At 44.9% G+C, this 14,036-nt stretch overlaps 1 non-coding gene across 1 annotated transcript; it reads left to right on the forward strand.

Moving 5' to 3' along the window:
* The first annotated feature begins 745 nt into the window (after window positions 1-745).
* Window positions 746-818, forward strand: trnaf-gaa (transfer RNA phenylalanine (anticodon GAA)). Its single transcript has one exon. It is a non-coding gene; the product is annotated as a tRNA-Phe (tRNA).
* Window positions 819-14,036: the final 13,218 nt, after the last annotated feature.

Raw genomic sequence — 14,036 nt, forward strand, 5'->3', positions numbered from 1 at the left:
GAATATAAAGTTGTTGCTGGAATTGTGACCTGACTCCAAAAACAACTGGACTGGATTGGAATGAAATTCTTCAGTGTTTCTGTTGTTTGGCTTGCATTGACTCATCGATTTTCTTGTTTTTCACTTTGTCGATGCCTTTGAATAATTGTGGATCCTTCTTCAGAGTGTCTCCTTTCACCAGGTAGTTCTGACCTCTGATGATGTTGATTGTAATCAGCTTCAATTCGCTGATTATTTTGGAAGTGAGCAGATTTCCTTTGCTTGAGTCTACAACATGGAACTCAGTCTGACATGTGGACCCATGGGAGGATTTGAATGCCATCCCTGCGTTGGAGTTGCATCCATCCAATAAGAGACCGAGTAGAAGTGACAGTTCTGTCAGTCGAATATGAGACTTTTAATGGCAGGGTTGTGAGTTTGAGTGCCATTCTGTTTTTCCCTTTTTTAAGGCATCATGAGCAGAGAGTACAGGGAGTGTTTGAAATGAGCAAGTCTCGCTTTGATTCAGGAATCTTACCTCTCAGCAGCACCTCACTATGAAAGATTGAATTTGATCTCATTTCATTCTCAGCTCGGGGTCTGTGCGGCTCAGTGGCACTTCTGGCTGTCTCCCGCTTCACAATCCATCAGTACTGAGAAAGCAATGGGGAATATTACTCACATGTTGTGTTCTTTAATTTTTTGGTAAACTTGAATGTATGTATTTTCTTCCAAAACAAGAACAACAAGCCGCTGTTAATGTAGGGCTGAAATAGCTCAGTTGGGAGAGCATTAAACTGAAGATCTGAAGGTTCCTGGTTCAATCCCGGGTTTCAGCAATTTTGATTCCTTATGCGTTCCTTGCCTTGGTTCTGATTTTCCAGTTGCACAATTTACTTTGAAATTATTTACCAAGCACCAGTGGATTGAATTTGAGAAACAACACAGAGTCATTTACAGTATAGAAGGTGGTCGTTTGGCCTATCACGTCCATGCTGGCTCTCCCCGGAGCAATCTCGTCAGTTCCACTCACCAGCTCGATCCCTTTCCTCCTGCAAGTTTCTTTCCTTCAAGTATCCATCTAATTTCCTTTTCAAATCATCGATTGTCTCTGCTTCCACCACACTCATGGGCCAAGTCATTACCACCCACAACATAAGAAAGTTCCACCTCATCAAGGATGGGAAATACTTACATCTTCTATATTTGCTTATTCTCTATTTCTATGAGAATAGACTGGCAGTCAACATGAAAGGAAACCCAAAAATCTTCGAGCAGCATGTAAATGATAAGTGGGTAGCAAGAGGTTGAGTCGGGCCTATTAGGGACAAAAAGGATAATATAAGCTTAGAGGTGCAGGGCAATGTTAATCTACTTAATGAGTACTTTGCATCAGTGATCACTAAGGAAGTGGAATTTGACAAAATATCAGTCGAAGTGAAGAGAGTAGAGGCAATGGAGAGGGTACAAATTGAGAGAGGGAGGTACTAGAAAGGCTGGCTGTGCTTAGGGTAGATAAATCACCTGGTCTGGATGGCTGGCATCCCAGGTTGCGAAAGGAAATGCGGATGCAGATAATGGAAGAGTTTGCCATAATCTTCCAATCTTCCCTGGATACGGGGGAGGTGCCAGGAGTAAACAGTGGCAAATGCGACGCCCTTATTCAAGAATGGGTGTAAGGACAGTCCGGCTAACTACAGGCTAGTTAGATTAACAGCAGCGGTGGGTAAGGTTTTAGAAAGAATAATCAGGGTAAAAAATCAACAGTCACTTGGAGAGGTTTGAGTTAATTAAGTAGAGTGAGCATGGATTTATAAATGGGAGTTCATGCTTGACTAACCTAACTGCATTTTTGATGAACTAACATAGAACATAGAACATAGAACATACAGCACAGAACAGGCCCTTCGGCCCACAATGTTGTGCCGATCCTTTGTCCTCTGTCAAGGACAATTTAATCTATACCCCATCATTCTCCTTTATCCATATACCTATCCAAAAGCCTTTTGAAAGTCCCTAAAGTTTCTGACTCAACAACTTCCCCGGGCAAGGCATTCCATGCCTCGACCACTCTCTGGGTAAAGAACCTTCCCCTGACATCCCCCTTATATCTCCCACCCTTCACCTTAAATTTATGACCCCTTGTAACGCTTTGCTCCACCCGGGGAAAAAGTTTCTGACTGTCTACCCTATCTATTCCCCTGATCATCTTATAAACCTCTATCATGTCACCCCTCATCCTTCTCCTTTCTAATGAGAAGAGGCCTAGAATGTTCAGCCTTTCCTCGTAAGACTTATTCTCCATTCCAGGCAACATCCTGGTAAATCTCCTCTGCACCCTCTCCAAGGCTTCCACATCCTTCCTAAAATGAGGCGACCAGAACTGCACACAGTACTCCAAATGAGGCCTTACCAAGGTCCTGTACAGCTGCATCATCACCTCACGGCTCTTAAATTCAATCCCTCTGCTAATGAACGCTAACACCCCATATGCCTTCTTCACAGCCCTATCCACTTGAGTTGCAACTTTCAATGATCTATGCACATAGACCCCAAGGTCTCTCTGCTCCTCCACATGCCCAAGAACCCTACCGTTAACCCAGTATTTTGCATTCATGTTTGTCCTTCCAAAATGGACGACCTCACACTTTTCAGGGTTAAACTCCATCTGCCACTTTTCAGCCCAGCACTGCAACCTATCCAAGTCCCCCTGCAGACGACAATAGCCCTCCTCGGTATCCACAACTCCACCAACCTTTGTATCATCTGCAAATTTACTGACCCACCCTTCGACTTCCTCATCCAAGTCGTTAATAAAAATCACAAACAGGAGAGGACCCAGAACTGATCCCTGCGGCACGCCACTGGTAACTGGGCTCCAGGCTGAGTATTTACCATCTAAGACCACTCTCTGCCTTCTATCAGTTAGCCAATTCTTAATCCAACTGGCCACATTCCCCACTATCCCATGCCTCCTGACTTTCTCCATAAGTCTACCATGGGGGACCTTATCAAATGCCTTACTAAAATCCATGTACACCACATCCACTGGTTTACCCTCATCCACTTGCTTGGTCACCTGCTCAAAGAATTCAATCAGGCTTGTGAGGCAAGACCTACCCCTCACAAAACCGTGCTGACTGTCCCGAATCAAGCAGTGTCTTTCCAGATGCTCAGAAATCCTATCCCTCAGCACCTTTTCCATCAACTTGCCTACCACCGAAGTAAGACTAACTGGCCTGTAATTCCCAGGGTTGTTCCTATTCCCTTTCTTGAACAGGGGCACAACATTTGCCACCCTCCAATCACCTGGTACCACCCCCGTCAGCAGAGAAGATGAAAAGATCATTGCCAGCGGCTCTGCAATTTCATCCCTTGCTTCCCATAACATCCTTGGATATACCCCGTCAGGCCCGGGAGACTTGTCTATCTTCAAGTTATTCAAAAACCCCAACACATCTTCCCTCCTAACGAGCACTTCCTCGAGCTTACCAGTCTGTTTCACACCGTCCTCTTCAGTAATACACCCCTTCTCATTCGTAAATACCGAAGAGAAGTACTCATTCAAAACCTCACTTATCTCTTCCGGCTCAACACACAGTCTCCCGCTATTGTCCTTGACCGGACCTATGGTCCCCCTAGTCATCCTCATATTTCTGACATACGCGTAAAAGGCCTTGGGGTTTTCTTTTATCCTACCCGCCAAGCATTTTTCATGCCCTCTCTTAGCTCTCCTAATCCCTTTCTTCAGATCCTTCCTGGCCATCTTGTATCCCTCCAGAGCTATGCCTGTGCCCTTTTTCCTCAACTTTATATACGCATCCTTCTTCTTCCTAACAAGACTCTCAACCTCTCTTGTCAACCACGGTTCCCTCACATGACCATCCCTTCCCTGTCTGACAGGGACATGCTTATCAATGGCCCCTACTATCTGCTCCTTGAAAAAGTTCCACATTTCGACCGTGCCCTTCCCTGCCAGCATATGCTCCCAACTTATGCTCCTCAGTTCCTGCCTGACAGCATCATATCTACCCTTCCCCCAATTGTAAACCTTGCCCTGTTGCACATACCTATCCCTCTCCATTACCACAGTGAATGCTACAGAATTGTGATCACTATCTCCAAAGTGCTCGCCCACCAACAGCTCTATCACTTGCCCTGGTTCATTACCTAGTACCAAATCCAATATTGCCTCCCCTCTGGTCGGGCAGTCTACATACTGAGTCAGAAAAGCTTCCTGGACATACTGCACAAACACTACCCCATCCAAACTATTCGATCTAAAGAGTTGCCAATCAATATTTGGGAAGTTGAAATCCCCCATAATTACTACCCTGTGACTTCTGCTCCTTTCCAAAATCTGTTTCCCAATCTGCTCTTCCACCTCCCTGCTGCTATTGGGGGGCCTATAGAAAACTCCCATCAAGGTGACTGCTCCTTTCCTGTTCCTGACCTCAACCCACAGTGCCTCAGTCGGCAGATCCTCCTCGAAAATTCTTTCAGCAGTTGTTACACTATTTCTAACTAACAATGCCACCCCCCCACCTCTTTTACCACCATTCCTAATCTTATGAAAACATCTATAACCAGGTACCTCCAAAAACCATTCCTCCCCCTCACCTATCCACGTTTCAGTGATGGCCACAACATCGTAGTCCCAAGTGCCCATCCACGCCTAACAGAGCAGCTTGATGAAGGGAATGCAGTGGATGTTGTTTATATGGATTTTAAGGAAGCGTTTGACAAGGTACCACATAAAAGTCGGGTTTACAAAATTGAGGTTCGTGGTATAGGAGGGTCAGTGTCCAATTGGATAGAAAATTGGTTTAAGGACAGAAAACAGGGAGTCTTATTAAATGGTTCTTTGTCAGACTGGAGGATAGTCGACAGAGGTGTTCCCCAAGGGTCAGTGCTAGAGCCACTGCTTTTTTTGCTAAAGATAAATGACTTGGATCTTGGAATATTGAGTAGAATCTCAAAATATCCCGATGACAACAAACTTGGAGGAGTGGCAAACAGTGAGGATGATATGAAATGCCTGCAACAGGACAATGATAGGCTAGCAGAATGGGCAGACAGGTGGCAGATGGAATTTAATAGTGACAAGTGTGAGGTGATGTATTTTGGCATAAGGAATAGGGAGAGGCAATATTTACTTAATGGCACAGTTCTGAAGTGTGTGTTGGAATAGAGGGACTTGGGGTTCATGTGCATCAATCTTTGAAGGTGGCAAGACATATTGCGAGAGTGGTTAGCAAAGCATATGGGATCTTGGGCTTGAAAAAAAGAGGCATTGAGTACAAAGCAGGGAAGTTATGCTGAACCATTATAAAGCTCTGGTTGGGCCCCAGTTGGCGTGTTGCTTCCAGTTTTGCTTCCCACACTGAAGAAAGAATGTGAGCGTCCTTGAGAGGATGCAGAGCAAATTCACCAGAATGGATCCAGGGATGGAGGATTTTAGTTACAAGGTTAGGTTGGAAAAGCTAGGGTTGTTCTACCTGCATCAAAGGAGAGTGAGGGGAGAATTGATAGATGTGTTTTCGGCTATGACAGTTTAAAATAAATTGGCAAGGAAACATTGTTCCCGTTAACTATTGGTACAAGGACTAGGGGACACAGATTGAAGGTTTTGGACAGGAGATACAGGGGGAATGTGCGCAAGAACTTTTTTACACTGATTGGTGATGATCTGTAACTCGCTGCCCACGAGGGCGGTGGAAATGGAGACAATCGAGGATTACAAAAGGAATTTGAATGGGCACTTGAAGGAAATAATTTTACAGGGCTATGGGGATCGAGCAGACAAGTAATAACTCGTCTCCACTCCTAGTATTTCTAAATCCCACACATTCACTATAATGTGAACAATTCTTTCCTGTTGTGTCTTTCTCAGAATTGCAAACTTCACTGTATTGGAGTGAAGTGACATCTACTGGCAAGAAACAAGAACTGCCGTGATGAGATCAGCCATGATTGTATTGAATGGCAGAGCAGGCTCGTGGGGCTGACTTGCCGACTCCGGCTCCTCGTTCTTATGTTCATAGAATCATACAGCACAGAAGGAGGCCATTCGGCCCCATTGTACCTCTGCTGACTCTCTGACAAAAAGATGCAATTAGTCCAACCCCCGTCCTATTTCCCCATAATCCTGGAGAATTTCACTTTGAAATATTTGTCCAATTCCTTTATGAAAGTTATAATTGAATCTGTTTCCACCACCCTGTCAGACAATTCATTCAAAATCCGAATCAGTTACTGGGTAAAAAGATCTCTCCTCACCTCCCCTTGACATTTTTGGCCAATTATTTTAAATCTGTGTCCTCTGGTTACTGACCCCCAGGACAGTGGAAACAGTTTCTCCCTCTCTACCCGATGAAAATCCTTCATGATTCTGAACACCTCTATTAAATCTTCCCTTAACCTTCTCTACTCTGAGGAGAACAATCCCAGCTTCACCAGCCTGTCCATAGAACTGACACCCCTCATCTCTGGTATCATTCTAGTAAATCTCCTCTGAACTGTCTCAGAAGCTTTGATGTCCGTTCTAAAGCCTGGTGCCCAGAACTGGACACATTACTCGAGCTGAGATCGAGCCAGCGACGCCCACATCCCACGAACGAATAAAAAAACGCTCCCGAACCAGTCCCCAATTCTTAAGCATTTATCGACGCTCCCTGCCCAGTCCCCAAATCTTATTCATTTAGAAACGCTCCCTGCCCAGTCTCCAACTCTTATTCAATTATAGACACTCCCTGCCCAGTCCCCAATTCTTATCCATTTACAGACGCTTCCTGACCAGTACCCAAATCTTATTCATTTAGAGACGCTCCCTGCCCAGTCCCCCAATTCTTATCCATTTGCAGACGCTCCCTGCTCAGTCCCCAATTCTTATCCATTTATAGACGCCGTTTCGGGAAGCCTCACCGGGAAACGCTTCACCACCGCCATCCGCAGGGATACAGATGGGATTGTTCCATCTTATTGTGGCCCTGAAGCCCTGCTCCAGCTGTGTGAGCCCGCAAAGTCTTCTCGCACTTTGTGAATATCCCGCTCCAACTCCGAACCCGCAGCTCTTGCTGCTGACAAAGCTCTCTACCGCGCCTGCGCGCCCCGCTCCTGTCACAGATAGGACGGATTCTAGGCCGCTGAGCATTCTGGGTATCACACCTGTCATTAATGCTCTTCTTTCAGCTGAAAGGTTTTATTACGTACATTTCATGACCTGGAATCGTCGTGAGTGTTTTCTTTTGCACCTGTCAGTGCCTGGGAGGATATAGTCAGCTTCACTTTGTAGCCATGAGTTTCTGGTGTGAGAAAGTGGTGTTTAACTCAGTATATTTCAGTTTTTGGTCTGTGACTGTGGGTATTATTCAGTACTTGTTTGTTTCTGCTATTGCTCTGTGAGTTTCACCCCATATCTTTCAACAACTTGTATGTGAGCATCAGCTTTTGTCTATATCTATCAGTTTCTGAGAAGTGAGAAAGGGTTTGATTCTATCCCTATCAGTTTCTGTTACATGCATGTGTCTTTAATCTGCACCTCCTCTGAGTGTGTCTTCGTCTCTGTACTTGCAGGTGAATATGTGTTTTGCTTTGTATCTCTCAGTCTTTGAAGTGTGAGCCTGGGTTTGTACCTAATTTCCTTTGTACCTTGCAGTTGGGATATGAAAGAAAGATTTTTACACGTTACCTGCCAATTGCTGCTACGTGACTGTGGGTTTCACACTGTATCTGTCAATTTCTTGTCTGGTAATGCGAAGTTTACAGTGTACCTGTCAGTTTCTTGTATGTGAGTGTTGATTTCACTCTGAAAAGAATCATATATCATAGAATAGTTACAGAACAAAAGGAAGCCATTCAGCTCATTGTGCTTGTGCTCCTTCTATGCACGAGCAACTCAGCTCATGCCACAGACTCATGTATTCCATGAAAACATGCAATTTTTCCACTTCAGATAATTATCTTATACCATTTTGAAAGCCATGGTTGAATCAGCCTCCATCACACTCTCAAGCAGTGCATATCAGATCTTAACCACTCGCTGTGCAAAAGAAGTTTTTCCTCATGTTGCCTTTGGTTCTTTTGCCATTCACCTTAAATCGGTGTCCTCAGGTTACAGAGCCGTGAATAATATTCCTCATTGCTTTCTCAGCACTGATGGATTGTGAAGCAGGAGACAGCCAGAAGTCCCACTGAGCCGCACTGACCCCGAGCTGGGAATGAAATGAGATGAAGTTCAATCTTTCACAGCGAGATGCTGCAGAGAGATAAGAGTCCTGAATCAAAGTGAGACTTTCTCATACTTTTGCTGAATTTCATTTCAAACACTCCTTGTACTCTCTGCTAATGAAGCCTTAAAAAAGGGAAAAACAAAATGGCACTCAAACTCACCACCCTGAAATTAAAAGTTTAATGTTTGACTGACTGAACTGTCACTTCTACTCGGTCTCTTCTTGGATGGATGCAACTGTATTCTCCAACGCAGGGGTGGCATTCAAATCCTCCCATCGATCCACATGTCAGACTGAGTTCCATGTTGTAGACTCAAGCAAAGGAAATCTGTTCAGTTCCAAAACTATCAGTGAGTTGAAGCTCATTACGATCATCATCATCAGAGGTCAGAACTACCTGGTGAAAGAAGACAATCTGAAGAAGGATCCACAATTATTCAAAGGCATCGACAAAGTGAAAAACAAGAAAATCGATGAGTCAATGCAAGCCAAACAACAGAAAGACTGAAGAATTCCATTCCATTCCAGTCCAGAACCCAGTCCTGTTGTTTTTGGAGTCAGGTCACAATTACTGCAACAACTTTATATTCCCACTTGGCTATCTGTACATTTAGTTAATCAAGCTCTTTGAATCCAGCTCTCTGGTCCTCAAGCAGGCTCGATATGGAAATCAATTCCGCCTTCTGCAAGGCTGAAACCAATCAATGACCTTAAACTAAAAATGCCAAAGAAGAAGGACTTGTCCAGGATTTGAAGCCAGGATCTCTCACACATTAATTAATCACTCACCCTAAGCAAGGATCATACCCCTAGATCAACATGCCACTGATATCAGAGCTTCCTTTTAGCTCCTGTGGAATTTCACTGGCAGCCAAAGCCGACCATCCATTTCGTTTTCAGAGCAAAGCAACATCTTGCAAATTCTGAAATAAAAACAGAAAGTGTTGGAAATGTTCAGAAACTCTGGCAGCATCTGTGGAGAGAGAAACAGAGTTCACCTTTCAGGGCGTTTACCTTTTGTTTGAGCCATCCTTTCACACTGCTTCTGTCCACCCAATCTCACTTTCTATTTTATCTAGATTCCACCCACTCACTACCTAAATACATTTATCATGAATTCCTCATATCCTTTAATAATGACAATTTTATATTTCTGGCCTTTGCTTTGGACTCCACCACAAGTGGAATCATGTCTCCACCAACCCAATCAAACCCATTCACTATTTCCTCACATTGCAATGTTTCTTTAACCCTGACAGACTGTGGAGTTTCTGCTGCTTGATTGCAGTTCTTGCTTCCCGCCAGTAGATGTCACCTCACTCCAATGCCCTTCATAAACCTTCTCTGTTAGTTCATCAAAAAATGCAGTTAGATTAGTCAAGCATGAGCTCCCATGTATAAATCCATGCTCACTCTCCTTAATTAACTCAAACCTCTACAAGTGACTGTTGATTTTTTCCCTGATTGTTCTTTCTGAAATATTACCCACCACTGCTGTTAATCTCACTGGCCTGTAGTTAGCCGGACTGTCCTTACTCCCTTTCTTGAATAAGGGTGTCACATTTGCAACTGTTTAATCCTCTGACACCTCCCCCGTATCCACGGAAGATTGGAAGATTATAGCAAGCCTTTCTGTTATCTGCATCCACATTTCCTTTCGCAATCTGGGATGAAAGCCATCCGGACCAGGTAATTTATCTTCCTGAAGCATAACCAGCCTTTTCAGTACCTCCCTCTCTCAATTTGTACCCTCTCCATTGCCTCTACACTCTCCACTTCTTCTGATATTTTGTCGAATTCCACTTCCTTAGTGATCATTGATACAAGGTACTTATTAACTAGATAAACATTGCGCTGCAGCTCTAAGTATATATTACCCTCTTGGTCCCTAATGGGGCCCACTTCACCGCTTACTACCTGCTTATTATTTATATACTGCTTGAAGATTTTTGGGTTCCCTTTCATGTTGACTGCAATTCTATTCTCGTAGAGATAGAGAATAAGCTAAATATAGAAGATATAAATATTTCCCATCCTTGGGTGAGGTGGAATTTTTTTATGCTGTGAGTGGTAATGTCCTGACCCACGAGTGTGGTTGAAGTAGAGACAATCAATGATTTGAAAAAGAAATTGGATGGATACTTGAAGCAAAGGAACTTGCAGGAGGAAAGGGATCGAGCAGGTGAGTGGAACTGAGTAGCTGGCTCCGATAATTGCTGCAGTCACTGCGATCCCCCTTAATTTTGTACAAGGTGACAATGTTTGCATCACGCATGTTTTGAGCCCTTATTGAGCTCGACTATGGAGGGCTCACTGTCCAGTTCCTCCATGACAGGGAAGTCTGGAATGGCACTGAGAGCTACTTCAATGACAATGTTCTCCGTTATGTAGAGTTCAAGATAATGCTCCACTCACCTTTCCATCTGCTTGTTAGGTTCAGTGATGATCACCCCTCTCTTTGTCTTCAAAAGGTGCTGATTTAGTTACTACTGGGCCCATTGCTTTCTTAATTCCTTCATACATCCCTCTAGCATCCCCGGATTCATCAGCAGAGTTTTAACCAGTATTGATTGGTGCAGTGCCGAGCAGTCTGCAGAGACTTGTTTCTGGCAGCTCTGAGAGCATTTAGATGTTGTTTGCTGGGGACTTGTTTGTAGTTCATGAGGGCTCTCCTCTTAGTTACAGTAACTGACTCCATTTCAGTCCAATAAGCCTCAAACCAGTCAGCATTCCTCCCATCTCTTTTCCTATACACAGTGAGTGCAGAGTTATAGATGGTGGTGTGCAGATGATTCCACTTTGACACTGCACTGAGGCCTTGAGCATTGTTGTCTGAAAGAGCCTGATCGAGGATGTTGAGGAACTCCTGGGTCCTTTCTGGATCAGTGGTTCGGCAAGTGTTGATCAGAAGACGAGCTTTTATCATGGATGGATGAAGCTTCCTTGGCTGAAGCCTGACCTTGTTACACACCAGGGAGTGATCAGTGTCACAGTCAGCGCTGTGATAGCTGCGAGTGATGAGGACACTGCTGAGGGTGTTATGTCTGGTGAAGATAAGGTCTAGCTGGTGCCAATGGCATGATCTCGGATGTCTCCAGGACACCTTGTAGCACAGCTTGACCTGGAAGTAGCTGTTCATCACACAGAATCCATGGTGACAGCATAGCTCCAGCAACCTCTGTCCATTTTCGTTCATCTTGCCAATCCCCTGGTGCCCTATGCACATTGGCAAAGCTGTGTAGTCAGTACCCAAGCTTGTGTTGAAGTCTCCTAGAAGGTACAGTCCCTCAGTCCTGGGAATTCTACTGATGGCAGTGTCAAGTGTCACATTGAATTGATCCTTGACATCTGGGGTGGAGGTGAGTGTCGGGACATAGATGCACATGAGATTAACTGGGCCCACACTTGTTGACAAGTGAAGAGTAAGAAGTCTCTCTGAGCCTACTGTGGCTGGTTCACTCATCTCAAGTGGCGTGTATTTTACTGTGAAACCCACTCCATGCTCACGAGTTGCCTCTTGGGCTTTCCCCTGCCAGAAGAAGGTGTAGTGTTTCTCTTTGAGGGATCCACTTTGAATTAGTCTAGTTTCTTGCAGCACAGCAATGTCCACATTGAGCATTGTGAGTTCCTTGTCGATCACAGCTGTCTTGTGTGTGTCATCAACCTGCAGAAGGTTGTCGGTAAGGCCAGGACACATGGTCCTTACATTCCAGCTTGTGATGCGAAGGACTGGTGTCTTCTTTGTTGAGTTTATTTTTCTTGGTGCATAGATTATCAATCCTCCTGTTGAGAGATGACTCTCTAAGCTCCAAGCACCCATTGAAGCAAGCAGGTCGTGGCTTCACAGCACCTAACTGACTGGGGGCTGCCCAGCTTGGAGTGAATGGTAGCTATCCAATGAGACACTAAGAGCTCTCCCACTGTCCGAAGTAACCCCTGGCGCTCATACTCTACACCAATTGAATGAGAGCTTATAATCAGTAACTGTTTATTCCCGGGTTGTGCTCATGTTTAACCACGAAGCTGGAGTGTCCTCTCCAGGGCACAGGCCTGTGCAAACAGCATGGAGACCCTGAGCATCAGGACCCCCTCTCAGCATTGCTCGTATTGTCCAAAGGAAAGGAAAAACCAGTACTGTTTGTTACCAGTTCTGTTGTCGGAGTTGCTGGAAAACTGCCTGATAAGTCGGAGGTAACCGCCTCCAGGACTCCACTCCGAATTTACTGTCCAGGTTTACTGCCTCAGCCTTCTTATTTATTTATTTAGAGATACAGTACTGAAACAGGTCCTTCCAGCCCACCGAGTCTGTACCAACCATCAACCACCCATTTATACTAATCCTACATTCATCCCATATTCCTACCACATCCCCTCAATTCCCCTACCACCTACCTACACTAGGGGCAATTTACAATGGCCAATTTACCTATCAACCTGCAAGTCTTTGGCTGTGGGAGGAAACCAGAGCACCCGGCAGAAACCCACGCAGTCACAGGGAGAACTTGTAAACTCTGCACAGGCAGTACCCAGAATCGAACGCGGGTCACTAGAGGTGTGAGGCTGCGGTGCTAACCACTGCGCCACTGTGTCTTCTCCAGACACCCCTTGAGAAGTGAGACTTTTCGCCCAGAGATGGGGCTCTGTTTCTTGGCATCAGGATGGAACCACACACCAGTGGGCCTGTATGACATGCACAAGGATATCACACACTGCCCCATCTCTGGTACAGATCAGAGTCAGACACTGAACAGATTGCAACCCACAAGGACATCACAACCGTCCCGCTCTCTGGGACAGGTCAGTGTGATACACCAAACAAACAGCACCCCACAGGGACCTCATAAATGCCACGTCCCTGTGACAGATCAAGGTCAGACACTGCAAATATTCCAACCACAGGAACATCACAAATTGCCCCATCCCTCGGACAGCTCGGGGTCTGACATTGAACATATTGCAACAACAAGGACATTACTGTATTACTCCCTCCATTCTGAAAAACAAGCATTCACCCTACTTTTTACCCTGCAGCCAATTTTGGATCCACACTGCCACTGCCCCTTTAATCCCATCTGCTTGAATTTTGTAAGCAAGTCATAGAGAGATGCAAAACTGAAACAGGCCCTACGGCCCACGGAGTCTGTGTTGACCAACCACCACCCATTTATAGTAATCCTACATCATAATCCCATATTCCCTACCACATCCCCACGATTCTCTTACCTACACTAGGAGCAATTTACAACAGCCAATTTACCTATCAACCTGCAGTCTTTGCTTGTGGGAGGAAACCGGAGCACCCAGCAGAAACACACACAGTCACAGGGAGAACTTGCAAACTCTGCACAGGCAGTACCCAGAACTGAACCTGGGTTGCGAGAGCTGTAAGGATGCAGTGCCAACCACTGTGCCATTGTGCTGCCCCAAGTCTAGTTTATTGTACCTTTTCAAACACAATTTTGACGTCCAGACACGTACCATGAACCTCACCACCCTCGTCAACTCTCTCTGAAACTTCATCAAAGAAATTAATTCATTAATTATTTCAGACACAATCTTCTGTTAACCAATCTGTACTGGCTGTCATTTATTAGCCCATGTTCTACCAAGTGACAGTTAATTTCCTCCTGGATAATTGTCTCTAAAAGTTTCCCCACCACCGACATTGGACTAATTGGTCTGTAGTTCTTGGATTTATCTCTCTTTTTAAACAGGGCTGTAATATTCACAACCCTTGCAGACTTATCTTTTAATTCTGGAAAGTCTATTGCAGACAATCACTTTGGGCATGGCTTTAACCAATTAAAGCAACAGGATACTTGATTA

The sequence above is a fragment of the Heterodontus francisci genome, unplaced genomic scaffold, assembly GCF_036365525.1.
Source record: "Heterodontus francisci isolate sHetFra1 unplaced genomic scaffold, sHetFra1.hap1 HAP1_SCAFFOLD_174, whole genome shotgun sequence".
NCBI classification, from domain to species: domain Eukaryota; kingdom Metazoa; phylum Chordata; class Chondrichthyes; order Heterodontiformes; family Heterodontidae; genus Heterodontus; species Heterodontus francisci.